A 23,181-nucleotide genomic window follows, 5' to 3' on the forward strand; every position below is an offset into this window, starting at 1 on the left:
GTGTCGCATTTGTTTCAATGGAAGACCTCCTACCGAAGGTTTCATCAACAAAGTATGTCACCAACTATTTGAAAAAGTATAAATATAGCATTTCTGAGGGGACACTTCAACTGAATCATGTTTTGTGTGAAGTCGTGGAGCTGGTCAGCAAAATATCTATAGTCTTTGTCACCCATACACTGAAATCGACTCCTACTCTCATACTTACCTGGCGTGGAGGTTAACCATGAACACTAAGGTGGTTCCTCTAGGGTGAGGCTGTGCCATTGCACTCAGGCATGGCTGACCCCTACGATTACCCCAAATGTGGGTAACTCGAACGCACAATTTTTGGTAGTTGGGGACTGCGTTCGCGCATCCCCTAATAAATACAGAACAGACAACTGAATTGGAATGTGTAACTTAACCATCTAGTTCAAATTTCACTCATTAGGAGTTGCTAAAGTTTGTGTAGTTGGCCAGAAAAAGGCTTCTATCGGAGCCCAATTTAAAGTAAAGTCTTTGCTTTGAACTAGGCAGATTGACTATACTCTCTCTAACAATGATTAGGCAGCCTGCATGCTAATCTTTTGCCAGACAGTACAATAGTCAGGTTATGACTCTAAGGTAGCATACTGGAACTATTCTTCGGCATCGCTTCTCGGCCTTTTGGCTAAGATCAAAGTGTAGTATCTGTTCATATCAGCTTAATATCTGATACGGGGACCATGTGTCCCCTTCGATATTAAACTCATTTTTGTTAGGGGATAAGGACTTGGAGCTTGCTCCAGCCTTATCACGGGTTGGCTTGGTATTGCAGTACCACCAGGATCGGCCCACTTGTCCCCACTTCTAAACTGGACCACTCAATACATTGTGTACAACCTGTATCAAGTTTGCACAAGTCAAAAAGCATGCTGCCAAAAGCACAATGGCTCCACTTCCTTCATGTAGTTCAATGTTTTAATGCTAGGTGGTGCAAACCCCTAAAGTTGAATGTCATTTAATGGATAATTTTCCGCCTCAAGTTATTCTAGGGGCTTGTGTTTTTTTGGTGAATAAGCTGAACTTTGACACAATCTCTACATGTCTTTGCTGACAACTACATTAGATTGGTCAATGGAACAAGCCTAACAGCTGCCAAGGATATGGAGCTATTTGTGTTGTTTGAGCATGTCCAGGATCTACCTACAGCACGAATAAATCTTTCGCCTTTTACTAAAGATTTCCGTGTAAGTGGATCATATTGGAATTACATCCAATTTATCTGAAGGCTTTCCATGAGAGAGCCCACTTAAAGAATCATATTACAACAGGCATGTAGGGACAGGATGTCAGGATGTGTTTACCACAAAACCATTCATCTCCAACCAACCACTTCAAATTTGTAAAAATAAAACTGGCCAACCATGCTGACAAATAGCCTACGGTAGGAATGGCTAAAATTGCAGTTACCATTTGTCTAAACTGACCAAGCTATACTTGCTTGATTCACTTCACTAAAAGGTGTGTACAAGTGAACCAAGGATCACTCAGATATTGTCTTGCCGGGCTGAAGAAAGTCCTTACCTACTGCCAAAGTCTACTTACAGCAAGTCATACTCAGGTGTAAAGCTATATCAATCTGTATTTGGGTTATAAATTGACAGATTTCTGAATAATGATTTTCAGCAAGGGGTTGGGTTATACGAATAGCCAAAGAGCATACCAGCAACGTTGGTTCAGTGGTAGAATGCTCGCCTGCCACGCGAGCGGCCCGGGTTCGATTCCCGGACGTTGCAGCAATTATTTTCTATGTTAACACAACTTTTCTGTTTTCAGTGACAAGATAAGAAAGAAAGATGTAGAGTTTACAACACCAAGTGTTCCCAGGCGGTCACCCATCCAAGTACTAACTTGGCCCAATGTTGCTTAACTTCAGTGATCGGACGAGAACTGGTGCTTTCAACATGGTATGGCCGTAGACATAAAGTGACAACATGATTTTCAAACTTGTGTGAGGTTTAGTTAGGTTTGGGCTAGGATTGGTTGGGTCAAAATTCCAAAAATATTGAACCTACGACACCAAGTATTCCCAGGCGGTCACCCATCCAAGTACTAACTTGGCCCAATGTTGCTTAACTTCAGTGATCGGACGAGAACTGGTGCTTTCAACATGGTATGGCCGTAGACATAAAGTGACAACATGATTTTCAAACTTGTGTGAGGTTTAGTTAGGTTTGGGCTAGGATTGGTTGGGTCAAAATTCCAAAAATATTGAACCTACGACACCAAGTATTCCCAGGCGGTCACCCATCCAAGTACTAACTTGGCCCAATGTTGCTTAACTTCAGTGATCAGACGAGAACTGGTGCTTTCAACATGGTATGGCCGTAGACATTTACTCTGAGGGAATGCTCTACTAACTTCTGGTTTATTAAATAACATTCTAATGCAACAAAAAGGTTTAAAGTTTTACTGGTTTAAATTTTCAGACTTTTGTTTTTCTTTGTGTGTTTATTTTTTTGTTTGGTGCTTGTGTAGTACGGGGGAAAAATGATACTTGGAGATGCGGGGTATCGATCCCCGTACCTCTCGCATGCTAAGCGAGCGCTCTACCATCTGAGCTACATCCCCTTGGGTTTCACCTTATGTTCTCAGTGATTAGAAATTTCTCTTGGACAAGAAAGAAAAAGAGACAAATTTGAAATATGGATAAAATGTTAGAGCCTACGACACCAAGTATTCCCAGGCGGTCACCCATCCAAGTACTAACTTGGCCCAATGTTGCTTAACTACAGTGATTTTTTTCTTTTAAAATTTATTCATCCAAAGCGCTACAGAGTTTTATTAAAAGTGAACCCACAATAAGGGCTTTTAAAGTTACAATATGTATACAAATGATGAAAAAAAATATATAATTCTTGCAAAAAGATAAAATCACTGCAAATTATCTTTTTTGCAAGAACCATAAAACAAAAAATATAGCAGAAGAACATAATGATATCTCTTCTGTGGAGAAAAAACCCGAAAATTGAATTTTTACTCCAAAAATATGTAATCATTAAATGGATACACCAATGTACCCTACTTTATATTGGTCAAGTCAACCAAATAAGCAAGGAAATGAAAAGGCCACATTTTATTTGCATAAAACCGAAATAGAATGAAAATATATGCAGCAAAATTCATTGCCTTCCTTTTTCTAATTATTAAATATCACCTTTGTAAAGATGATTCAAACTATAAATCCTAAATAAAACTTTAAATTTAAATCAATAAAATTTAAATATCTAGGCGAAAATTTTACTTTTAAAATGAAATTATTAGAAAGTGATAAATATATATTGTAATTTGCAAAATCTGTAAATAAAATGAAATAATTATTTAACTATGCATTTTTTGTCTTAATCTATGAAATTAAGTAATCAAAAATAAAACAAAAAAAAACTTTGAAAACAAAAATAAACCAATAAAATAATTAAAATTCATAAACTTTTGTTAAAATTACGAAGTATAATATTAATACTTTAAGTTTACTTGAAAATTTTAGATTAAAATTAATAAATTTGAGTAAATCTAGGAAACCTGTCAAACAAGTTTTGAATTACACTACTCAATAAAAATTAAAATTCGGTAATAATCATAATGAAATATGCTTTTAAACCATATTTAGAAACATAAATGAATAAATATAAATAATTTATATAAATAAAAAGTTAAATAAATTCAGCAATATCATGAAATACAATTTCATGCAAAATATAAACTATAGATAGGTTTCGTGATTATTTTAAATTTAAATTCTTTGCCTCGAGAAAAAATCTAAATATTGACTAGGTACTAAATTGTTTTGGGGGTAAATTTACCCAATTTCTTGTAATCATTATAAATGATCCATCAAAATTAAAAAGAAAGCAAATCAAAACATTTAAAATCAAAATATCAATAGAGAAAAAAGCTTTCTTATTGTTAATTTTTAAACAAAAACTTCTTGACTTTTAATCACGAAAATCGGACGAGAACTGGTGCTTTCAACATGGTATGGCCGTAGACATATATCAACGGAAAATGTGGCAAAAATTAAATGCAAAATGCATTACGAAGAGAAAATGTGGCGTGAAATGAATGCAAAACGCTCAACAGTACAGGAATCTACGGACAAGGAAGAAAAAGAGACAAATTTTGAAATATGGATAAAATGTTAAAGCCTACGACACCAAGTATTCCCAGGCGGTCACCCATCCAAGTACTAGCTTGGCCCAATGTTGCTTAACTTCAGTGATCGGTCAAGAACTGGTGCTTTCAACATGGTATGGCCGTAGACATTTATCAAAGGAAAGTGTGGCATAAACTAAATGGAAAATGCATTACCAAGAGAAAATACGTACAGGTATCTACGGTAAATGATTCTAAGTTCTAGATTGGTTTCCAGTGATTAGTGAGTTCTCTTTAACCCTGAATAAAGATATTTGTGACTGACTAAGACAGACACCCAACCCGAGCGGACTCAAGGTGATACACACCTCTTGTAGAAGTGAATCAAGCAATATTAGCTTGGTCGTTTTAGACAATGATGTAAGGTTACTTGGACAACCATATTATTTTGATATTTGTTGAAGGTCCGACCAGAAAAGTTAATTTTCATAAAATACAAGCACAAGGTAACTAAAATATTAATCCAAACAGGTATGTGTAGTACTGAAAGATTTCATTTTATCGAACAATAATAGTTGTCAACCCAAAACTCATGCCTCAACACGGAGAAAACTAAGCCTAACTGGGAACTAAATAGAGCTGCCATCTGGTGACAAAAACAGTAACTACATATTATATCATAGTGGTTGCATTGTATAAGGGCTTTAAGTGTAAAAAATAAGCATAAGCAGTTGTCTCTTGCTGTGCTGGTTTACATTTTTCACACTTTGGTATTTTTTTTTCTCAACTTATAAAAAAGGATGAAAAGATTTGCCTACGACACCAAGTATTCCCAGGCGGTCACCCATCCAAGTACTAACTTGGCCCAATGTTGCTTAACTTCAGTGATTTTTTTCTTTTAAAATTTATTCATCCAAAGCGCTACAGAGTTTTATTAAAAGTGAAACCACAATAAGGGCTTTTAAAGTTACAATATGTATACAAATGATGAAAAAAAATATATAATTCTTGCAAAAAGATAAAATCACTGCAAATTATCTTTTTTGCAAGAACCATAAAACAAAAAATATAGCAGAAGAACATAATGATATCTCTTCTGTGGAGAAAAAACCCGAAAATTGAATTTTTACTCCAAAAATATGTAATCATTAAATGGATACACCAATGTACCCTACTTTATATTGGTCAAGTCAACCAAATAAGCAAGGAAATGAAAAGGCCACATTTTATTTGCATAAAACCGAAATAGAATGAAAATATATGCAGCAAAATTCATTGCCTTCCTTTTTCTAATTATTAAATATCACCTTTGTAAAGATGATTCAAACTATAAATCCTAAATAAAACTTTAAATTTAAATCAATAAAATTTAAATATCTAGGCGAAAATTTTACTTTTAAAATGAAATTATTAGAAAGTGATAAATATATATTGTAATTTGCAAAATCTGTAAATAAAATGAAATAATTATTTAACTATGCATTTTTTGTCTTAATCTATGAAATTAAGTAATCAAAAATAAAACAAAAAAAACTTTGAAAACAAAAATAAACCAATAAAATAATTAAAATTCATAAACTTTTGTTAAAATTACGAAGTATAATATTAATACTTTAAGTTTACTTGAAAATTTTAGATTAAAATTAATAAATTTGAGTAAATCTAGGAAACCTGTCAAACAAGTTTTGAATTACACTACTCAATAAAAATTAAAATTCGGTAATAATCATAATGAAATATGCTTTTAAACCATATTTAGAAACATAAATGAATAAATATAAATAATTTATATAAATAAAAAGTTAAATAAATTCAGCAATATCATGAAATACAATTTCATGCAAAATATAAACTATAGATAGGTTTCGTGATTATTTTAAATTTAAATTCTTTGCCTCGAGAAAAAATCTAAATATTGACTAGGTACTAAATTGTTTTGGGGGTAAATTTACCCAATTTCTCGTAATCATTATAAATGATCCATCAAAATTAAAAAGAAAGCAAATCAAAACATTTAAAATCAAAATATCAATAGAGAAAAAAGCTTTCTTATTGTTAATCTTTAAACAAAAACTTCTTGACTTTTAATCACGAAAATCATGATACATAAAATGGAAAGCTTGTTTAGAAATACAAACCAACCTAGTTTAGTGCTGTTTCTCGTAGATTTATAAAATTTAAATCTGTAAAATACATAAAAAAAAACATTTGATAGATAAAGAGAAATTAAAATTTGTATTTAAAACCGAAGCTGAAATAAAAATTCATTAAACTAAAACATTTCACTAAATCATGTAAAATTTCGGTCTTAATTAAAGTAAAGTTTTAAATAAACTTTAAAAAAAAATAAGCACTAAGGTCTAAATTTGGCTAAAATATGATAAAATATGATTTCTTATTACTATAATCATACTCGTAAAATGTTTAAGAATATATAACTAAAAGAAATATTCAATATTCATTAAAATTAAGTTGAATAATAATAAAGAAATTTTCGTTTTAATTAGAATGCAAAAAATGAAACTAAAAAGCAAAGAAAATAATGTCTTCAAAAATAAACTATTATAGTTTTTTAATCAAAGAAAATTATATGTTGAAAAATAGCAGCAAAAAATAAGAAAGGTTTCGTGATTTTTACATGAAGAGAAACTAGATTAAAAGACCTAAATTTGTTGGTATTTTGTGCACCAAAAAAGATTTAAAATGCCCTACAGTTGAATTTTGAATTTGCTTTTTGTTAAGATGCACAAATAAAATGTATTTTGAAATAATAAAAAGATAAAGTTTAATCTTATTTCTCTCCACGTCCAAATCAAAAAACAAACACAATTGATCATCAACCAAAATTGATGCAATTATGTCATTTCTTATTAATAAATTCTTGACATATATCCAAATATGGAGAATAGAGGGGCATTCAGCAAATAAATGGACAGCTGTCTCCAATGTCCTAGGACATTGAGGACAGAAGCCCGTCAAATGCTGTCTGCACCTCTTTAATCTCTCCCTAGTTGGATATATGTCATGTAAAATTGAAAAGCAAATGTCCAAAGATTCTCGACAAAGAATTGGATCATTTAACCTCACCCAAACCCTCTCCCAATTCAAAGATCTCTTGTCCATGACCTTGGGAGGGGGCGGGGTGGAGTTAAATAACCCATACACCTCCTTGGTTTTCACCACCTCCAGCCTTGCAACGTCAAGGTCCAACACCTTGTCCTCCAGCATGCGAACACAATGGAGAAAATAGGGTGGAATTTCATCTGATCTAAGGGGCGGGACAAAGGTAGGAAACAAGTTTCTTAACCTCAATCCAATCCAATAGAGCAAATGATCTCTGGAACGGCAATCCTTGCTTAAAATCCTTGTCAAATGCTTAACAAATAATGCATCACATTTGGCTTGAATATTAGGCAGGCCAAGGCCACCATCAACTGTTGCATTATACAACTCGTTGATTTCTAGCCTTTCCAACCTTCCCTGCCAAAGAAAGGTACCCATTCTTTTCTCAATCTCTGTTACCACGGCCTTAGGTATTGGCAATACCTGGCCTAGGTACCAGAGCTTGGAGGTAGCAAAAACCTTAAGAACAGTTGCTTTCTGTGACAAGAAAGGAAGGGCCCGCCCAGACCAAGCCTGCAAACAATTATTAAATTTTTCTAAACAAACTTTCCACGACAAATGTATTGTTTCTGAGATTGAAGGACAGAAATGGACTCCATAAATTTTTACAGAGTCCACTGGTTGCAGCCAGGCCAGCGGCCAATTTGACCTACCCTTCCATCCTCCAAGTCCCATCACTTTACATTTGTTTGACCTATTTAAAACAGTACCAGAGAGAGCTTCAAAATCAGTAAAAAGTTTGTCAATCCTAAGGAGATCCTCAGGATCTGTTGAGACAGCAGTGATGTCGTCAACATATCCCTCCTCCTTTTGATTAACAACCCCAACCTTCAAGCCCTCAATGACACTGTTTAATGTTAATAACAATGGTTCAACATTAATTAAAAATAATGGCATAGCAAGAGGATCCCCCTGCCTGACATTATTTACTAAATCAATAATTTTAGTTATACCATTTAAAATAAAACTTGTTGAAATATCTGTGTGAAATAACTTTATCCAGGAACGAAAATTATGTTTAAAATTCATTTTTTCCATTACTTTTAATACAAAAGAAATGTTTGTTTTGTCAAAAGCTTTGAAAATATCGTAGCTAACTAAATAAGCATTAATCTTTTTAACTTTACAATATTCAATAGAGCTTAAAAGATCTGTAACACCATTTAATATAATTTCATTAGAATTACATGCAAGTTGTCGACTTTTTAAACAAGTATCCAACACTGAATTTAATCTGGCAGTTAAAATTTTTGACAAAATTTTGTAGTCTGAATTACATAAAGTTAAAGGACGCACTTGCTTTATTGTTGGACACCCTTTATCCAACTTATTTAGGAGTTTTGTAACTCCTTGTGACATAGATGGAATTAAACTTACATCATTCAATTGGCTATTGAAAATCTGTACTAATTTTTCACCAATAATATGACGAGTTACCTTGTAGAATTCATATGGTATCCCATCATTACCTGGACTCCTGCCGTCAGGACAAGAATCCAATGCAAAAGCCAGCTCGTCCAATATCACTGGACCTTCAAGAGCCTCAGCTTGGCCATCATCTAGGGCCCCAAGCCCTTCAGTGAACTGATCAAAATGATCAAAATTAGGCTCAAAGGGGACACCAGTATCAACGGGCTCCCCTCCAACATTAGATGACCTATGATGGCCATTAAAGAGGGAGGAAAAAAAACTACAAGCCTCCTCCTGTATCGCTGCAGTGTCCTCAACCTCAACCCCTCCAATTTTTAGTCTGGAGAGGGAGTTAGCAGCGCCGTTTTTAAAGGCTCTACTCAGATGAAAAAGGGACACTTTCTCCTCCTCCACCATATCCTTGGTCTGTAGGACGTAGCCCATGGACTCCTGGGTGATTAAGGAGCGCAGCCTCTCCCGAACTTGCTTAGCCTTGTCAAAATCACGCTGGTTGATGTATTTTTCAAGGGCTGAAAAAAGAAAAATTTTAGTATTTTTAATACATTTATTGCGCATTAAGGCAAACCTGATAAGAAAAGCCCTGATACTAGGCTTTCCTTTCTCCTCCCACCAGATATGAGGCGCTGCAAAATCAGCCTCTGACCTCAAACTTTCCTGCCAAATAGGAACAAAGTTTGGCAAAAAATCAGGCGAGCTCAAAACACTTGTGTTAAGCCTCCATAGCCCCGGTATTTTGGGGGGCAGGGGGGCGAGCTCCTCCTTAAACACAAGCTCCATGCCTTTGTGGTCTGAAAGGCTAGCAAAATACACCATATTCTCAACAGCAGGCAAAGCCCTGGCCGGCACATAGATTCTGTCAATCCTAGATGCTGTACAGCCAGGCCTAGAGAAAGAATATTCACGTCCTTGTGGCTGCAAATGTCTATAACAATCAGTATAGTCAAAAGTGTTAACTAAAAGAGCCAAAGCTGTGCTCTTTTTTTGACTAAAGTTTTGGATAACATCTTTTTCAGATATCACACAATTAAAATCACCAATGAGAATAGGTTGCAACCTTCTCAATTGCAAATTTCGTGGCAAAGTTTCATTATAAAGAGTTTTTCTGGCATATTTATTATCATTTCCACTTGGAGCATATATGTTTATAAAAGACATATTATCATTTATCTTTATAAACAACAGGCGGCCTGGTTCCAATGGCAGGATCTCAACAGGACCCAGGGCTTCTAGATAAATAATAGCAACGCCTGGCTGCTCAAAATTTACAAGTGAACAATATGCTTTGTAACCAAAACGGCTAACAATAAGTTCTAGTTGATTTGTCTCCAAGGGACACTCTTGGAGAAAAAAAACCGCTGGCTTTTTTGACTTTAAATGTTCTATAACTTCACTAAAATTTGATGTATGGTTCACATTTAGTGAAAGAACACTAAACTTCGCCATTTTTTAGCATAAACATGATTGTTGCTAAATCAAAAGGCCTATTTCTTTTGGCCTTTTAAATGCCTTTTTAGACTTTTTTGTAAGCCTATATTATCCAGAGAGTTAGAGCGTCCTCTTTTTAAGTTAGAGTCAAGCTCCATGCTCACCTCCTCGCCATCAGACACATCAGAATTGTGGGCCTCAATCCTGCCACGGCCTTCATACCAGACCAGGCTGTCCTGCAACATGCCCAACTGATTCAAGGGCATTTCAGGAGAGGCCTCCCCTGACGAAAATTCGTCAATTTTCTCAGACAGAGGTGTAAAAACATTAGAAGTTTCAATGTCATTTAACTCCTTAGCCTTTACAGCTTTAGCAGGGTTTGTAGCAGGAATAAAGTCCTGGCTACTGAACATATCAGGACTCTCTTGGCCGTTAGCTAAGCCAGAGCCACTTACAGAGCCATCAGCAACAACATCCTTGCTCCCGTGGCCATTGGGCAAGCCAGAGCCACCTACAGCAACGTCAGAACGGCCAGCTTTACTCCCGTGGCCATTGGGCAAGCCGGAGCCACCCACAGCGGCGTCAGAACGGCCAGCCCTGCTTCCCTGGCCATTTGGCAAGCCGGAGCCACCTACAGCGGCGTCAGAACGGACAGCCTTGCTCCCGTTGCCTTTGGAAGGCTTGTTTCGGCTGCCATTAGAATTATCAGCAGCCAAAGAAGGAAAATCCTTTGCCTTCTTCTTGGAATGAGCATCTACAGCTTTGCCAGCCACAATAGCTGCCCAGGAATCAACGGCAGCTTCATCAGCCAGATAAGCTGCTTTCTGCCGGCAAAAGGCCATAGTATGACCTTTATTGTTACATCTAAAGCATATCTTGTCTGAGCCTTCCCACAAGATCTGCAAAATTTCGCCACAGCCAGTGTTTCTGATTAGAGCTGGCAATTCACAATCATTTCTAAGCTTCATTTTAACGATAATGAAGTTAGAAAAGATTGTGGGGTAACCTGCCACAGTACCCCGATGAAATGTCAACACATCTCCATAGGCTTTCAGGACAGAGATAATAGCCTCAGTGTCCATAAAATTCGACCAATTCTTGACCTTGATGGTAGTAACATACTCCTCAGTTGAGTAACCATAAACCATCAAGCCTCTCATCTTGGTCCACTTCACGCCCTTCTCCAACAAGGCGAGCTTGGCCTTGTAGACCTCCTCAGTGAAGCAGGTAACCATGAGGAGCTGGGTAATTCCATGGACGCCAGCTTCCTCTATATCACTAATTTCGAGTTTTAGATCCTCTAGCAAAAGATCCATCCACTCAGCTTCACTAAATTTTTTACCATTAGCGGCAGATTTTAAGTCTATGCAAAATGTTCTCACTCTCTTTAAAAAGGTGAGGGCACCTTTTAAATTTGCCATTTTCACAAAAAAAGTATCACTTAATATATTAACAACAACAAAAAATGCTTATAAGTGTTTGTTTATGTAAAAAACTTGTTTTGTTTGGTATTTAAATTTACCAAACTCACTACAAACTTTCTATATTGTGGGTGTTTCTATAAAATAAACAGCACAATAATACGAATTTTCACAATAAATTAAAATAACAACACTATAGTTCGATTTTTTAATAAAACTATCAAGCTTTTTTAAACAAAAAAACTTTATGATAAACACTAGAGTATGAATAAATAACTCAAAAATTCTTCACAATGTACGAACACCACAGCAGAACACAGAACATGTGAACCCCACGGTGAGCGGACTATTTGATCGGACGAGAGCTGGTGCTTTCAACATGGTATGGCCGTAGACATTTAACTTTGGAAAATGTGACATATGCTAAATGCAAAATGCTACAATACAGGAAAATTATGGAGGGATGATTTATTCTATACAACTCAGGTTGCACTTAACCAAAAATAAACAGAGAGAAAACCAAGCCTACCATGAACTAAAATGCTGCTGCCATCTGGTGAGACAATTTTGTTACTGTAATTTTAAATAAGCATGATGCCCGGGTAGCTCAGTCGGTAGAGCGTTAGGCTTTTAACCTAACGGTCCAGGGTTCGAGCCCCTGCTCGGGCGCTCTCATTTTTTGTTCAAGTCTCCAATCAGTGTGATACGTACGTAGAGACTAGAAAATAGCTGGTCAATAAGAATTCCTCGATAGTCTAGTGGTGAGGATCTCCGCCTGTCACGTGGAAGGCCCGGGTTCGATTCCCGGTCGGGGAGAGATAATTTTTCAACCTTGTGAAATTTCTTTTTTTTTCCGTTAAATATTTCCGCCACTGCAAACTGTTCAATTTGGTAAAAGTATTAGCTGGCCGGTAGGGGGATCGAACCCGCAACCTTTGCGTTATTAGCACAACGCTCTAACCAACTGAGCTAACGGGCCTGATTGAGATGATATGTATAAGTATTAGCACAATGCAAAAACTACATGCTTTTTTTCTTCTCTACTTGATTTTCTTTTTCTTGCCTTCCATAATGTTTTATGTCAACAAATGCTACTATTTTCTTTTCTCTTACCAAGTCCCATTAGCGCAGAGGATAGCGCGTTGGACTTCTAATCCAAAGGTCCTGGGTTCGATCCCCAGATGGGATGCTAACATTGCATTTTGGCTAACCTTTTTGGGTTATCAAAACATGGAATTTCTTAATCCGTGAACACTATATTAGCAGTCAGGATGGCCGAGTGGTCTAAGGTGCCAGACTCAAGGACAACTTCCTTGCTCTCTGATAGAGAGTGGTTGTGAGAATTCTGGTCCTCGATGAGGGCGTGGGTTTGAATCCCACTTCTGACAAAACTATTTTTCAAAACACAACCAGGAGATGAAAAAGTGTTTGCCTGCCCCCGGTGAGGCTCGAACTCACGGCCTTCAGATTATGAGACTGACGCGCTGCCTACTGCGCTACGGAGGCTTGTTGGCAGTACAGGATTACTACTCTTTTTGAATGTACAAAATGAAATGAGATGAAAATGCGTCAGCCGGGAATCAAACCCGGGTCAACTGCTTGGAAGGCAGCTATGCTCACCACTATACCACTGACGCTTTTTTTACAATATTATTATGTACGCCAAAGTGAAAACCACAAATACATATTTGCCTAGTAACTAGCACACTTAAAGAAAAGCAGAGGGCAATAAAGCTGTTTACTCTATGTAACAAGTTTCCGTGGTGTATAAATCCAAAGTTTCAAAGATTTTTACAAAACACATTCCATTGCAAAAAACGCGATCTTTGGTTTGTTTAAATGTCCATTTATTTAGCATTTTTCAAGAATGTCAAGCGTGGGAAAATTTTTAGAATGTGGGAACCATTCATTTTGATTTAAATGGTACATATGATTTTCATTTAAATTCATTTTTTGGACCCGTGAGAAAATTTTTTTAACGTGAGAACAATTTAATTTTTAATTGAATTTCATTTTTTGGAAGTGTGGGAAAAAACAGGAGAAAAAATATATTTTAGTATAAAGAAATGTTCTATCAGTTTCAAACCTTTTTCATTCAATAGATCATACTGACTTTGGAAAAACTGTCAGACCGATTTTTGAAATTCAATCTGTGAAAAAAGATATTCAAGTTTTAATTTTTTGTTTTAAAAATATTATTTTACATGTATTGACGCCATCTTGGATTATGAAAATTTTTTTTTGTTAGAAGATTTTTTTCTAAAATATTTTTAAAAAATTAACTTTTTACAATAAAAAAATCTTTGAACTTAAATTGACCAATAATTCAAAGATTTTTTCTCTTTGATTTGGAAGATTTTTTATGATTTTTATTTTTAATGTCAAATAAAAACACAACAGTGAAAAAATGAAAATTAAATGAAATAACGTTTTATGATTTTATTCAAGAAATTATTTGCTAACATCACCTTTTTGTTGCAATAGAATGTTATTTAAGCAAACAAAATTTAGCATAAATGCTAAATTTTGTTTGCCCAATGTTGATTAACTTCAGTGATCGGACGAGAACTGGTGCTTTCAACATGGTATGGCCGTAGACATTAATTGTGTGGGGTTTAGTTAGGTTTGGGCTAGGATTGTTTGGGTCAAAATTCCAAAAATGTTAAGTCTACGACACCAAGTATTCCCAGGCGGTCACCCATCCAAGTACTAACTTGGCCCAATGTTGCTTAACTTCAGTGATCGGACGAGAACTGGTGCTTTTAACATGGTATGGCCGTAGACATTTGATAAAGCATTTTCACATTGTTATGTGGATATTACCATACCATCCTTCTGTTTGGTTCGTTGCGTTGCAACCAGTGCTAACTCTTGGTAATTTTGTTATAACAAGTGACAGTTTGCGTCTTGTATTTGTCTAAACTGACCAAGCTAAATTTGCTTGATCCACTTCATTAAGAGGTGTGTATTGATCCTGTGGTTGCAGTGTGAACTGTAATGCTATTTCTGTCAGAGCTGATGATAGCTCACTATTGGTAATTAGGATGCATCTGTAATACAAAGCAGAACGATGTCTGTCTGTCCCTTAAGATCTCGGTAACCACTGAACCGAATGGATTCTACTCTTCAGGGTATATACCTATTGGTCCTGCGGTGGTTTTAAGCTATTTTCTTGGGGGTGTGGGACACCCCCAACCCTCCCAAAAACAAAAAAAATCCCCCCCCTAAAGCCACTAGTAACCTGTAAAGTAGCAATCATGTATATTATGTAGCCAATAATTTGGCCTCTAGGTGTCGCATTTGTTTCAATGGAAGACCTCCTACCGAAGGTTTCATCAACAAAGTATGTCACCAACTATTTGAAAAAGTATAAATATAGCATTTCTGAGGGGACACTTCAACTGAATCATGTTTTGTGTGAAGTCGTGGAGCTGGTCAGCAAAATATCTATAGTCTTTGTCACCCATACACTGAAATCGACTCCTACTCTCATACTTACCTGGCGTGGAGGTTAACCATGAACACTAAGGTGGTTCCTCTAGGGTGAGGCTGTGCCATTGCACTCAGGCATGGCTGACCCCTACGATTACCCCAAATGTGGGTAACTCGAACGCACAATTTTTGGTAGTTGGGGACTGCGTTCGCGCATCCCCTAATAAATACAGAACAGACAACTGAATTAGAATGTGTAACTTAACCATCTAGTTCAAATTTCACTCATTAGGAGTTGCTAAAGTTTGTGTAGTTGGCCAGAAAAAGGCTTCTATCGGAGCCCAATTTAAAGTAAAGTCTTTGCTTTGAACTAGGCAGATTGACTATACTCTCTCTAACAATGATTAGGCAGCCTGCATGCTAATCTTTTGCCAGACAGTACAATAGTCAGGTTATGACTCTAAGGTAGCATACTGGAACTATTCTTCGGCATCGCTTCTCGGCCTTTTGGCTAAGATCAAAGTGTAGTATCTGTTCATATCAGCTTAATATCTGATACGGGGACCATGTGTCCCCTTCGATATTAAACTCATTTTTGTTAGGGGATAAGGACTTGGAGCTTGCTCCAGCCTTATCACGGGTTGGCTTGGTATTGCAGTACCACCAGGATCGGCCCACTTGTCCCCACTTCTAAACTGGACCACTCAATACATTGTGTACAACCTGTATCAAGTTTGCACAAGTCAAAAAGCATGCTGCCAAAAGCACAATGGCTCCACTTCCTTCATGTAGTTCAATGTTTTAATGCTAGGTGGTGCAAACCCCTAAAGTTGAATGTCATTTAATGGATAATTTTCCGCCTCAAGTTATTCTAGGGGCTTGTGTTTTTTTGGTGAATAAGCTGAACTTTGACACAATCTCTACATGTCTTTGCTGACAACTACATTAGATTGGTCAATGGAACAAGCCTAACAGCTGCCAAGGATATGGAGCTATTTGTGTTGTTTGAGCATGTCCAGGATCTACCTACAGCACGAATAAATCTTTCGCCTTTTACTAAAGATTTCCGTGTAAGTGGATCATATTGGAATTACATCCAATTTATCTGAAGGCTTTCCATGAGAGAGCCCACTTAAAGAATCATATTACAACAGGCATGTAGGGACAGGATGTCAGGATGTGTTTACCACAAAACCATTCATCTCCAACCAACCACTTCAAATTTGTAAAAATAAAACTGGCCAACCATGCTGACAAATAGCCTACGGTAGGAATGGCTAAAATTGCAGTTACCATTTGTCTAAACTGACCAAGCTATACTTGCTTGATTCACTTCACTAAAAGGTGTGTACAAGTGAACCAAGGATCACTCAGATATTGTCTTGCCGGGCTGAAGAAAGTCCTTACCTACTGCCAAAGTCTACTTACAGCAAGTCATACTCAGGTGTAAAGCTATATCAATCTGTATTTGGGTTATAAATTGACAGATTTCTGAATAATGATTTTCAGCAAGGGGTTGGGTTATACGAATAGCCAAAGAGCATACCAGCAACGTTGGTTCAGTGGTAGAATGCTCGCCTGCCACGCGAGCGGCCCGGGTTCGATTCCCGGACGTTGCAGCAATTATTTTCTACGTTAACACAACTTTTCTGTTTTCAGTGACAAGATAAGAAAGAAAGATGTAGAGTTTACAACACCAAGTGTTCCCAGGCGGTCACCCATCCAAGTACTAACTTGGCCCAATGTTGCTTAACTTCAGTGATCGGACGAGAACTGGTGCTTTCAACATGGTATGGCCGTAGACATAAAGTGACAACATGATTTTCAAACTTGTGTGAGGTTTAGTTAGGTTTGGGCTAGGATTGGTTGGGTCAAAATTCCAAAAATATTGAACCTACGACACCAAGTATTCCCAGGCGGTCACCCATCCAAGTACTAACTTGGCCCAATGTTGCTTAACTTCAGTGATCGGACGAGAACTGGTGCTTTCAACATGGTATGGCCGTAGACATAAAGTGACAACATGATTTTCAAACTTGTGTGAGGTTTAGTTAGGTTTGGGCTAGGATTGGTTGGGTCAAAATTCCAAAAATATTGAACCTACGACACCAAGTATTCCCAGGCGGTCACCCATCCAAGTACTAACTTGGCCCAATGTTGCTTAACTTCAGTGATCAGACGAGAACTGGTGCTTTCAACATGGTATGGCCGTAGACATTTACTCTGAGGGAATGCTCTACTAACTTCTGGTTTATTAAATAACATTCTAATGCAACAAAAAGGTTTAAAGTTTTACTGGTTTAAATTTTCAGACTTTTGTTTTTCTTTGTGTGTTTATTTTTTTGTTTGGTGCTTGTGTAGTACGGGGGAAAAATGATACTTGGAGATGCGGGGTATCGATCCCCGTACCTCTCGCATGCTAAGCGAGCGCTCTACCATCTGAGCTACATCCCCTTGGGTTTCACCTTATGTTCTCAGTGATTAGAAATTTCTCTTGGACAAGAAAGAAAAAGAGACAAATTTGAAATATGGATAAAATGTTAGAGCCTACGACACCAAGTATTCCCAGGCGGTCACCCATCCAAGTACTAACTTGGCCCAATGTTGCTTAACTACAGTGATTTTTTTCTTTTAAAATTTATTCATCCAAAGCGCTACAGAGTTTTATTAAAAGTGAACCCACAATAAGGGCTTTTAAAGTTACAATATGTATACAAATGATGAAAAAAAATATATAATTCTTGCAAAAAGATAAAATCACTGCAAATTATCTTTTTTGCAAGAACCATAAAACAAAAAATATAGCAGAAGAACATAATGATATCTCTTCTGTGGAGAAAAAACCCGAAAATTGAATTTTTACTCCAAAAATATGTAATCATTAAATGGATACACCAATGTACCCTACTTTATATTGGTCAAGTCAACCAAATAAGCAAGGAAATGAAAAGGCCACATTTTATTTGCATAAAACCGAAATAGAATGAAAATATATGCAGCAAAATTCATTGCCTTCCTTTTTCTAATTATTAAATATCACCTTTGTAAAGATGATTCAAACTATAAATCCTAAATAAAACTTTAAATTTAAATCAATAAAATTTAAATATCTAGGCGAAAATTTTACTTTTAAAATGAAATTATTAGAAAGTGATAAATATATATTGTAATTTGCAAAATCTGTAAATAAAATGAAATAATTATTTAACTATGCATTTTTTGTCTTAATCTATGAAATTAAGTAATCAAAAATAAAACAAAAAAAAACTTTGAAAACAAAAATAAACCAATAAAATAATTAAAATTCATAAACTTTTGTTAAAATTACGAAGTATAATATTAATACTTTAAGTTTACTTGAAAATTTTAGATTAAAATTAATAAATTTGAGTAAATCTAGGAAACCTGTCAAACAAGTTTTGAATTACACTACTCAATAAAAATTAAAATTCGGTAATAATCATAATGAAATATGCTTTTAAACCATATTTAGAAACATAAATGAATAAATATAAATAATTTATATAAATAAAAAGTTAAATAAATTCAGCAATATCATGAAATACAATTTCATGCAAAATATAAACTATAGATAGGTTTCGTGATTATTTTAAATTTAAATTCTTTGCCTCGAGAAAAAATCTAAATATTGACTAGGTACTAAATTGTTTTGGGGGTAAATTTACCCAATTTCTTGTAATCATTATAAATGATCCATCAAAATTAAAAAGAAAGCAAATCAAAACATTTAAAATCAAAATATCAATAGAGAAAAAAGCTTTCTTATTGTTAATTTTTAAACAAAAACTTCTTGACTTTTAATCACGAAAATCGGACGAGAACTGGTGCTTTCAACATGGTATGGCCGTAGACATATATCAACGGAAAATGTGGCAAAAATTAAATGCAAAATGCATTACGAAGAGAAAATGTGGCGTGAAATGAATGCAAAACGCTCAACAGTACAGGAATCTACGGACAAGGAAGAAAAAGAGACAAATTTTGAAATATGGATAAAATGTTAAAGCCTACGACACCAAGTATTCCCAGGCGGTCACCCATCCAAGTACTAGCTTGGCCCAATGTTGCTTAACTTCAGTGATCGGTCAAGAACTGGTGCTTTCAACATGGTATGGCCGTAGACATTTATCAAAGGAAAGTGTGGCATAAACTAAATGGAAAATGCATTACCAAGAGAAAATACGTACAGGTATCTACGGTAAATGATTCTAAGTTCTAGATTGGTTTCCAGTGATTAGTGAGTTCTCTTTAACCCTGAATAAAGATATTTGTGACTGACTAAGACAGACACCCAACCCGAGCGGACTCAAGGTGATACACACCTCTTGTAGAAGTGAATCAAGCAATATTAGCTTGGTCGTTTTAGACAATGATGTAAGGTTACTTGGACAACCATATTATTTTGATATTTGTTGAAGGTCCGACCAGAAAAGTTAATTTTCATAAAATACAAGCACAAGGTAACTAAAATATTAATCCAAACAGGTATGTGTAGTACTGAAAGATTTCATTTTATCGAACAATAATAGTTGTCAACCCAAAACTCATGCCTCAACACGGAGAAAACTAAGCCTAACTGGGAACTAAATAGAGCTGCCATCTGGTGACAAAAACAGTAACTACATATTATATCATAGTGGTTGCATTGTATAAGGGCTTTAAGTGTAAAAAATAAGCATAAGCAGTTGTCTCTTGCTGTGCTGGTTTACATTTTTCACACTTTGGTATTTTTTTTTCTCAACTTATAAAAAAGGATGAAAAGATTTGCCTACGACACCAAGTATTCCCAGGCGGTCACCCATCCAAGTACTAACTTGGCCCAATGTTGCTTAACTTCAGTGATCGGACGAGAGCTGGTGCTTTCAACATGGTATGGCCGTAGACATTTAACTTTGGAAAATGTGACATATGCTAAATGCAAAATGCTACAATACAGGAAAATTATGGAGGGATGATTTATTCTATACAACTCAGGTTGCACTTAACCAAAAATAAACAGAGAGAAAACCAAGCCTACCATGAACTAAAATGCTGCTGCCATCTGGTGAGACAATTTTGTTACTGTAATTTTAAATAAGCATGATGCCCGGGTAGCTCAGTCGGTAGAGCGTTAGGCTTTTAACCTAACGGTCCAGGGTTCGAGCCCCTGCTCGGGCGCTCTCATTTTTTGTTCAAGTCTCCAATCAGTGTGATACGTACGTAGAGACTAGAAAATAGCTGGTCAATAAGAATTCCTCGATAGTCTAGTGGTGAGGATCTCCGCCTGTCACGTGGAAGGCCCGGGTTCGATTCCCGGTCGGGGAGAGATAATTTTTCAACCTTGTGAAATTTCTTTTTTTTTCCGTTAAATATTTCCGCCACTGCAAACTGTTCAATTTGGTAAAAGTATTAGCTGGCCGGTAGGGGGATCGAACCCGCAACCTTTGCGTTATTAGCACAACGCTCTAACCAACTGAGCTAACGGGCCTGATTGAGATGATATGTATAAGTATTAGCACAATGCAAAAACTACATGCTTTTTTTCTTCTCTACTTGATTTTCTTTTTCTTGCCTTCCATAATGTTTTATGTCAACAAATGCTACTATTTTCTTTTCTCTTACCAAGTCCCATTAGCGCAGAGGATAGCGCGTTGGACTTCTAATCCAAAGGTCCTGGGTTCGATCCCCAGATGGGATGCTAACATTGCATTTTGGCTAACCTTTTTGGGTTATCAAAACATGGAATTTCTTAATCCGTGAACACTATATTAGCAGTCAGGATGGCCGAGTGGTCTAAGGTGCCAGACTCAAGGACAACTTCCTTGCTCTCTGATAGAGAGTGGTTGTGAGAATTCTGGTCCTCGATGAGGGCGTGGGTTTGAATCCCACTTCTGACAAAACTATTTTTCAAAACACAACCAGGAGATGAAAAAGTGTTTGCCTGCCCCCGGTGAGGCTCGAACTCACGGCCTTCAGATTATGAGACTGACGCGCTGCCTACTGCGCTACGGAGGCTTGTTGGCAGTACAGGATTACTACTCTTTTTGAATGTACAAAATGAAATGAGATGAAAATGCGTCAGCCGGGAATCAAACCCGGGTCAACTGCTTGGAAGGCAGCTATGCTCACCACTATACCACTGACGCTTTTTTTACAATATTATTATGTACGCCAAAGTGAAAACCACAAATACATATTTGCCTAGTAACTAGCACACTTAAAGAAAAGCAGAGGGCAATAAAGCTGTTTACTCTATGTAACAAGTTTCCGTGGTGTATAAATCCAAAGTTTCAAAGATTTTTACAAAACACATTCCATTGCAAAAAACGCGATCTTTGGTTTGTTTAAATGTCCATTTATTTAGCATTTTTCAAGAATGTCAAGCGTGGGAAAATTTTTAGAATGTGGGAACCATTCATTTTGATTTAAATGGTACATATGATTTTCATTTAAATTCATTTTTTGGACCCGTGAGAAAATTTTTTTAACGTGAGAACAATTTAATTTTTAATTGAATTTCATTTTTTGGAAGTGTGGGAAAAAACAGGAGAAAAAATATATTTTAGTATAAAGAAATGTTCTATCAGTTTCAAACCTTTTTCATTCAATAGATCATACTGACTTTGGAAAAACTGTCAGACCGATTTTTGAAATTCAATCTGTGAAAAAAGATATTCAAGTTTTAATTTTTTGTTTTAAAAATATTATTTTACATGTATTGACGCCATCTTGGATTATGAAAATTTTTTTTTGTTAGAAGATTTTTTTCTAAAATATTTTTAAAAAATTAACTTTTTACAATAAAAAAATCTTTGAACTTAAATTGACCAATAATTCAAAGATTTTTTCTCTTTGATTTGGAAGATTTTTTATGATTTTTATTTTTAATGTCAAATAAAAACACAACAGTGAAAAAATGAAAATTAAATGAAATAACGTTTTATGATTTTATTCAAGAAATTATTTGCTAACATCACCTTTTTGTTGCAATAGAATGTTATTTAAGCAAACAAAATTTAGCATAAATGCTAAATTTTGTTTGCCCAATGTTGATTAACTTCAGTGATCGGACGAGAACTGGTGCTTTCAACATGGTATGGCCGTAGACATTAATTGTGTGGGGTTTAGTTAGGTTTGGGCTAGGATTGTTTGGGTCAAAATTCCAAAAATGTTAAGTCTACGACACCAAGTATTCCCAGGCGGTCACCCATCCAAGTACTAACTTGGCCCAATGTTGCTTAACTTCAGTGATCGGACGAGAACTGGTGCTTTTAACATGGTATGGCCGTAGACATTTGATAAAGCATTTTCACATTGTTATGTGGATATTACCATACCATCCTTCTGTTTGGTTCGTTGCGTTGCAACCAGTGCTAACTCTTGGTAATCTTGTTATAACAAGTGACAGTTTGCGTCTTGTATTTGTCTAAACTGACCAAGCTAAATTTGCTTGATCCACTTCATTAAGAGGTGTGTATTGATCCTGTGGTTGCAGTGTGAACTGTAATGCTATTTCTGTCAGAGCTGATGATAGCTCACTATTGGTAATTAGGATGCATCTGTAATACAAAGCAGAACGATGTCTGTCTGTCCCTTAAGATCTCGGTAACCACTGAACCGAATGGATTCTACTCTTCAGGGTATATACCTATTGGTCCTGCGGTGGTTTTAAGCTATTTTCTTGGGGGTGTGGGACACCCCCAACCCTCCCAAAAACAAAAAAAATCCCCCCCCTAAAGCCACTAGTAACCTGTAAAGTAGCAATCATGTATATTATGTAGCCAATAATTTGGCCTCTAGGTGTCGCATTTGTTTCAATGGAAGACCTCCTACCGAAGGTTTCATCAACAAAGTATGTCACCAACTATTTGAAAAAGTATAAATATAGCATTTCTGAGGGGACACTTCAACTGAATCATGTTTTGTGTGAAGTCGTGGAGCTGGTCAGCAAAATATCTATAGTCTTTGTCACCCATACACTGAAATCGACTCCTACTCTCATACTTACCTGGCGTGGAGGTTAACCATGAACACTAAGGTGGTTCCTCTAGGGTGAGGCTGTGCCATTGCACTCAGGCATGGCTGACCCCTACGATTACCCCAAATGTGGGTAACTCGAACGCACAATTTTTGGTAGTTGGGGACTGCGTTCGCGCATCCCCTAATAAATACAGAACAGACAACTGAATTAGAATGTGTAACTTAACCATCTAGTTCAAATTTCACTCATTAG

The 23,181-nt window shown here is 36.2% G+C and overlaps 30 non-coding genes across 30 annotated transcripts; 15 read left to right on the forward strand and 15 right to left on the reverse strand.

The window, feature by feature from the left end:
- Positions 1–200: 200 nt before the first annotated feature.
- On the forward strand, positions 201–365 carry LOC145307946 (U1 spliceosomal RNA). The gene has a single exon (XR_013875789.1). It is a non-coding gene; the product is annotated as a U1 spliceosomal RNA (small nuclear RNA).
- Positions 366–632: 267 nt separating this feature from the next.
- On the forward strand, positions 633–824 carry LOC145308036 (U2 spliceosomal RNA). The gene has a single exon (XR_013875870.1). It is a non-coding gene; the product is annotated as a U2 spliceosomal RNA (small nuclear RNA).
- A 329-nt stretch (positions 825–1,153) lies between these two features.
- On the forward strand, positions 1,154–1,271 carry LOC145308089 (U5 spliceosomal RNA). The gene has a single exon (XR_013875920.1). It is a non-coding gene; the product is annotated as a U5 spliceosomal RNA (small nuclear RNA).
- A 418-nt stretch (positions 1,272–1,689) lies between these two features.
- Positions 1,690–1,760, forward strand: TRNAG-GCC (transfer RNA glycine (anticodon GCC)). The gene has a single exon. It is a non-coding gene; the product is annotated as a tRNA-Gly (tRNA).
- Positions 1,761–1,826: 66 nt separating this feature from the next.
- On the reverse strand, positions 1,827–1,945 carry LOC145308633 (5S ribosomal RNA). Its single transcript, XR_013876456.1, has one exon. It is a non-coding gene; the product is annotated as a 5S ribosomal RNA (ribosomal RNA).
- Positions 1,946–2,032: 87 nt separating this feature from the next.
- Positions 2,033–2,151, reverse strand: LOC145308462 (5S ribosomal RNA). The gene has a single exon (XR_013876293.1). It is a non-coding gene; the product is annotated as a 5S ribosomal RNA (ribosomal RNA).
- Positions 2,152–2,238: 87 nt separating this feature from the next.
- LOC145308587 (5S ribosomal RNA) lies at positions 2,239–2,357 on the reverse strand. Its single transcript, XR_013876410.1, has one exon. It is a non-coding gene; the product is annotated as a 5S ribosomal RNA (ribosomal RNA).
- A 165-nt stretch (positions 2,358–2,522) lies between these two features.
- TRNAA-AGC (transfer RNA alanine (anticodon AGC)) lies at positions 2,523–2,595 on the reverse strand. Its single transcript has one exon. It is a non-coding gene; the product is annotated as a tRNA-Ala (tRNA).
- Positions 2,596–4,166: 1,571 nt separating this feature from the next.
- LOC145307797 (5S ribosomal RNA) lies at positions 4,167–4,285 on the reverse strand. The gene has a single exon (XR_013875666.1). It is a non-coding gene; the product is annotated as a 5S ribosomal RNA (ribosomal RNA).
- A 7,827-nt stretch (positions 4,286–12,112) lies between these two features.
- Positions 12,113–12,185, forward strand: TRNAK-UUU (transfer RNA lysine (anticodon UUU)). Its single transcript has one exon. It is a non-coding gene; the product is annotated as a tRNA-Lys (tRNA).
- Positions 12,186–12,260: 75 nt separating this feature from the next.
- Positions 12,261–12,332, forward strand: TRNAD-GUC (transfer RNA aspartic acid (anticodon GUC)). The gene has a single exon. It is a non-coding gene; the product is annotated as a tRNA-Asp (tRNA).
- Positions 12,333–12,632: 300 nt separating this feature from the next.
- On the forward strand, positions 12,633–12,705 carry TRNAR-UCU (transfer RNA arginine (anticodon UCU)). Its single transcript has one exon. It is a non-coding gene; the product is annotated as a tRNA-Arg (tRNA).
- Positions 12,706–12,949: 244 nt separating this feature from the next.
- Positions 12,950–13,022, reverse strand: TRNAM-CAU (transfer RNA methionine (anticodon CAU)). The gene has a single exon. It is a non-coding gene; the product is annotated as a tRNA-Met (tRNA).
- A 1,159-nt stretch (positions 13,023–14,181) lies between these two features.
- LOC145308566 (5S ribosomal RNA) lies at positions 14,182–14,300 on the reverse strand. Its single transcript, XR_013876390.1, has one exon. It is a non-coding gene; the product is annotated as a 5S ribosomal RNA (ribosomal RNA).
- Positions 14,301–15,007: 707 nt separating this feature from the next.
- On the forward strand, positions 15,008–15,172 carry LOC145307947 (U1 spliceosomal RNA). Its single transcript, XR_013875790.1, has one exon. It is a non-coding gene; the product is annotated as a U1 spliceosomal RNA (small nuclear RNA).
- Positions 15,173–15,439: 267 nt separating this feature from the next.
- Positions 15,440–15,631, forward strand: LOC145308037 (U2 spliceosomal RNA). The gene has a single exon (XR_013875871.1). It is a non-coding gene; the product is annotated as a U2 spliceosomal RNA (small nuclear RNA).
- A 329-nt stretch (positions 15,632–15,960) lies between these two features.
- LOC145308090 (U5 spliceosomal RNA) lies at positions 15,961–16,078 on the forward strand. Its single transcript, XR_013875921.1, has one exon. It is a non-coding gene; the product is annotated as a U5 spliceosomal RNA (small nuclear RNA).
- Positions 16,079–16,496: 418 nt separating this feature from the next.
- On the forward strand, positions 16,497–16,567 carry TRNAG-GCC (transfer RNA glycine (anticodon GCC)). Its single transcript has one exon. It is a non-coding gene; the product is annotated as a tRNA-Gly (tRNA).
- A 66-nt stretch (positions 16,568–16,633) lies between these two features.
- Positions 16,634–16,752, reverse strand: LOC145308634 (5S ribosomal RNA). The gene has a single exon (XR_013876457.1). It is a non-coding gene; the product is annotated as a 5S ribosomal RNA (ribosomal RNA).
- An 87-nt stretch (positions 16,753–16,839) lies between these two features.
- Positions 16,840–16,958, reverse strand: LOC145308463 (5S ribosomal RNA). The gene has a single exon (XR_013876294.1). It is a non-coding gene; the product is annotated as a 5S ribosomal RNA (ribosomal RNA).
- Positions 16,959–17,045: 87 nt separating this feature from the next.
- LOC145308588 (5S ribosomal RNA) lies at positions 17,046–17,164 on the reverse strand. Its single transcript, XR_013876411.1, has one exon. It is a non-coding gene; the product is annotated as a 5S ribosomal RNA (ribosomal RNA).
- A 165-nt stretch (positions 17,165–17,329) lies between these two features.
- Positions 17,330–17,402, reverse strand: TRNAA-AGC (transfer RNA alanine (anticodon AGC)). Its single transcript has one exon. It is a non-coding gene; the product is annotated as a tRNA-Ala (tRNA).
- A 1,571-nt stretch (positions 17,403–18,973) lies between these two features.
- On the reverse strand, positions 18,974–19,092 carry LOC145307798 (5S ribosomal RNA). The gene has a single exon (XR_013875667.1). It is a non-coding gene; the product is annotated as a 5S ribosomal RNA (ribosomal RNA).
- A 642-nt stretch (positions 19,093–19,734) lies between these two features.
- LOC145307725 (5S ribosomal RNA) lies at positions 19,735–19,853 on the reverse strand. Its single transcript, XR_013875595.1, has one exon. It is a non-coding gene; the product is annotated as a 5S ribosomal RNA (ribosomal RNA).
- A 200-nt stretch (positions 19,854–20,053) lies between these two features.
- TRNAK-UUU (transfer RNA lysine (anticodon UUU)) lies at positions 20,054–20,126 on the forward strand. Its single transcript has one exon. It is a non-coding gene; the product is annotated as a tRNA-Lys (tRNA).
- A 75-nt stretch (positions 20,127–20,201) lies between these two features.
- Positions 20,202–20,273, forward strand: TRNAD-GUC (transfer RNA aspartic acid (anticodon GUC)). The gene has a single exon. It is a non-coding gene; the product is annotated as a tRNA-Asp (tRNA).
- A 300-nt stretch (positions 20,274–20,573) lies between these two features.
- On the forward strand, positions 20,574–20,646 carry TRNAR-UCU (transfer RNA arginine (anticodon UCU)). Its single transcript has one exon. It is a non-coding gene; the product is annotated as a tRNA-Arg (tRNA).
- A 244-nt stretch (positions 20,647–20,890) lies between these two features.
- On the reverse strand, positions 20,891–20,963 carry TRNAM-CAU (transfer RNA methionine (anticodon CAU)). The gene has a single exon. It is a non-coding gene; the product is annotated as a tRNA-Met (tRNA).
- A 1,159-nt stretch (positions 20,964–22,122) lies between these two features.
- On the reverse strand, positions 22,123–22,241 carry LOC145308568 (5S ribosomal RNA). The gene has a single exon (XR_013876392.1). It is a non-coding gene; the product is annotated as a 5S ribosomal RNA (ribosomal RNA).
- Positions 22,242–22,948: 707 nt separating this feature from the next.
- On the forward strand, positions 22,949–23,113 carry LOC145307948 (U1 spliceosomal RNA). The gene has a single exon (XR_013875791.1). It is a non-coding gene; the product is annotated as a U1 spliceosomal RNA (small nuclear RNA).
- The last annotated feature ends 68 nt before the right edge of the window (positions 23,114–23,181 follow it).

This window comes from Acartia tonsa, chromosome 15, assembly GCF_053477335.1.
Source record: "Acartia tonsa isolate MP-2025a chromosome 15, ASM5347733v1, whole genome shotgun sequence".
NCBI classification, from domain to species: domain Eukaryota; kingdom Metazoa; phylum Arthropoda; class Copepoda; order Calanoida; family Acartiidae; genus Acartia; species Acartia tonsa.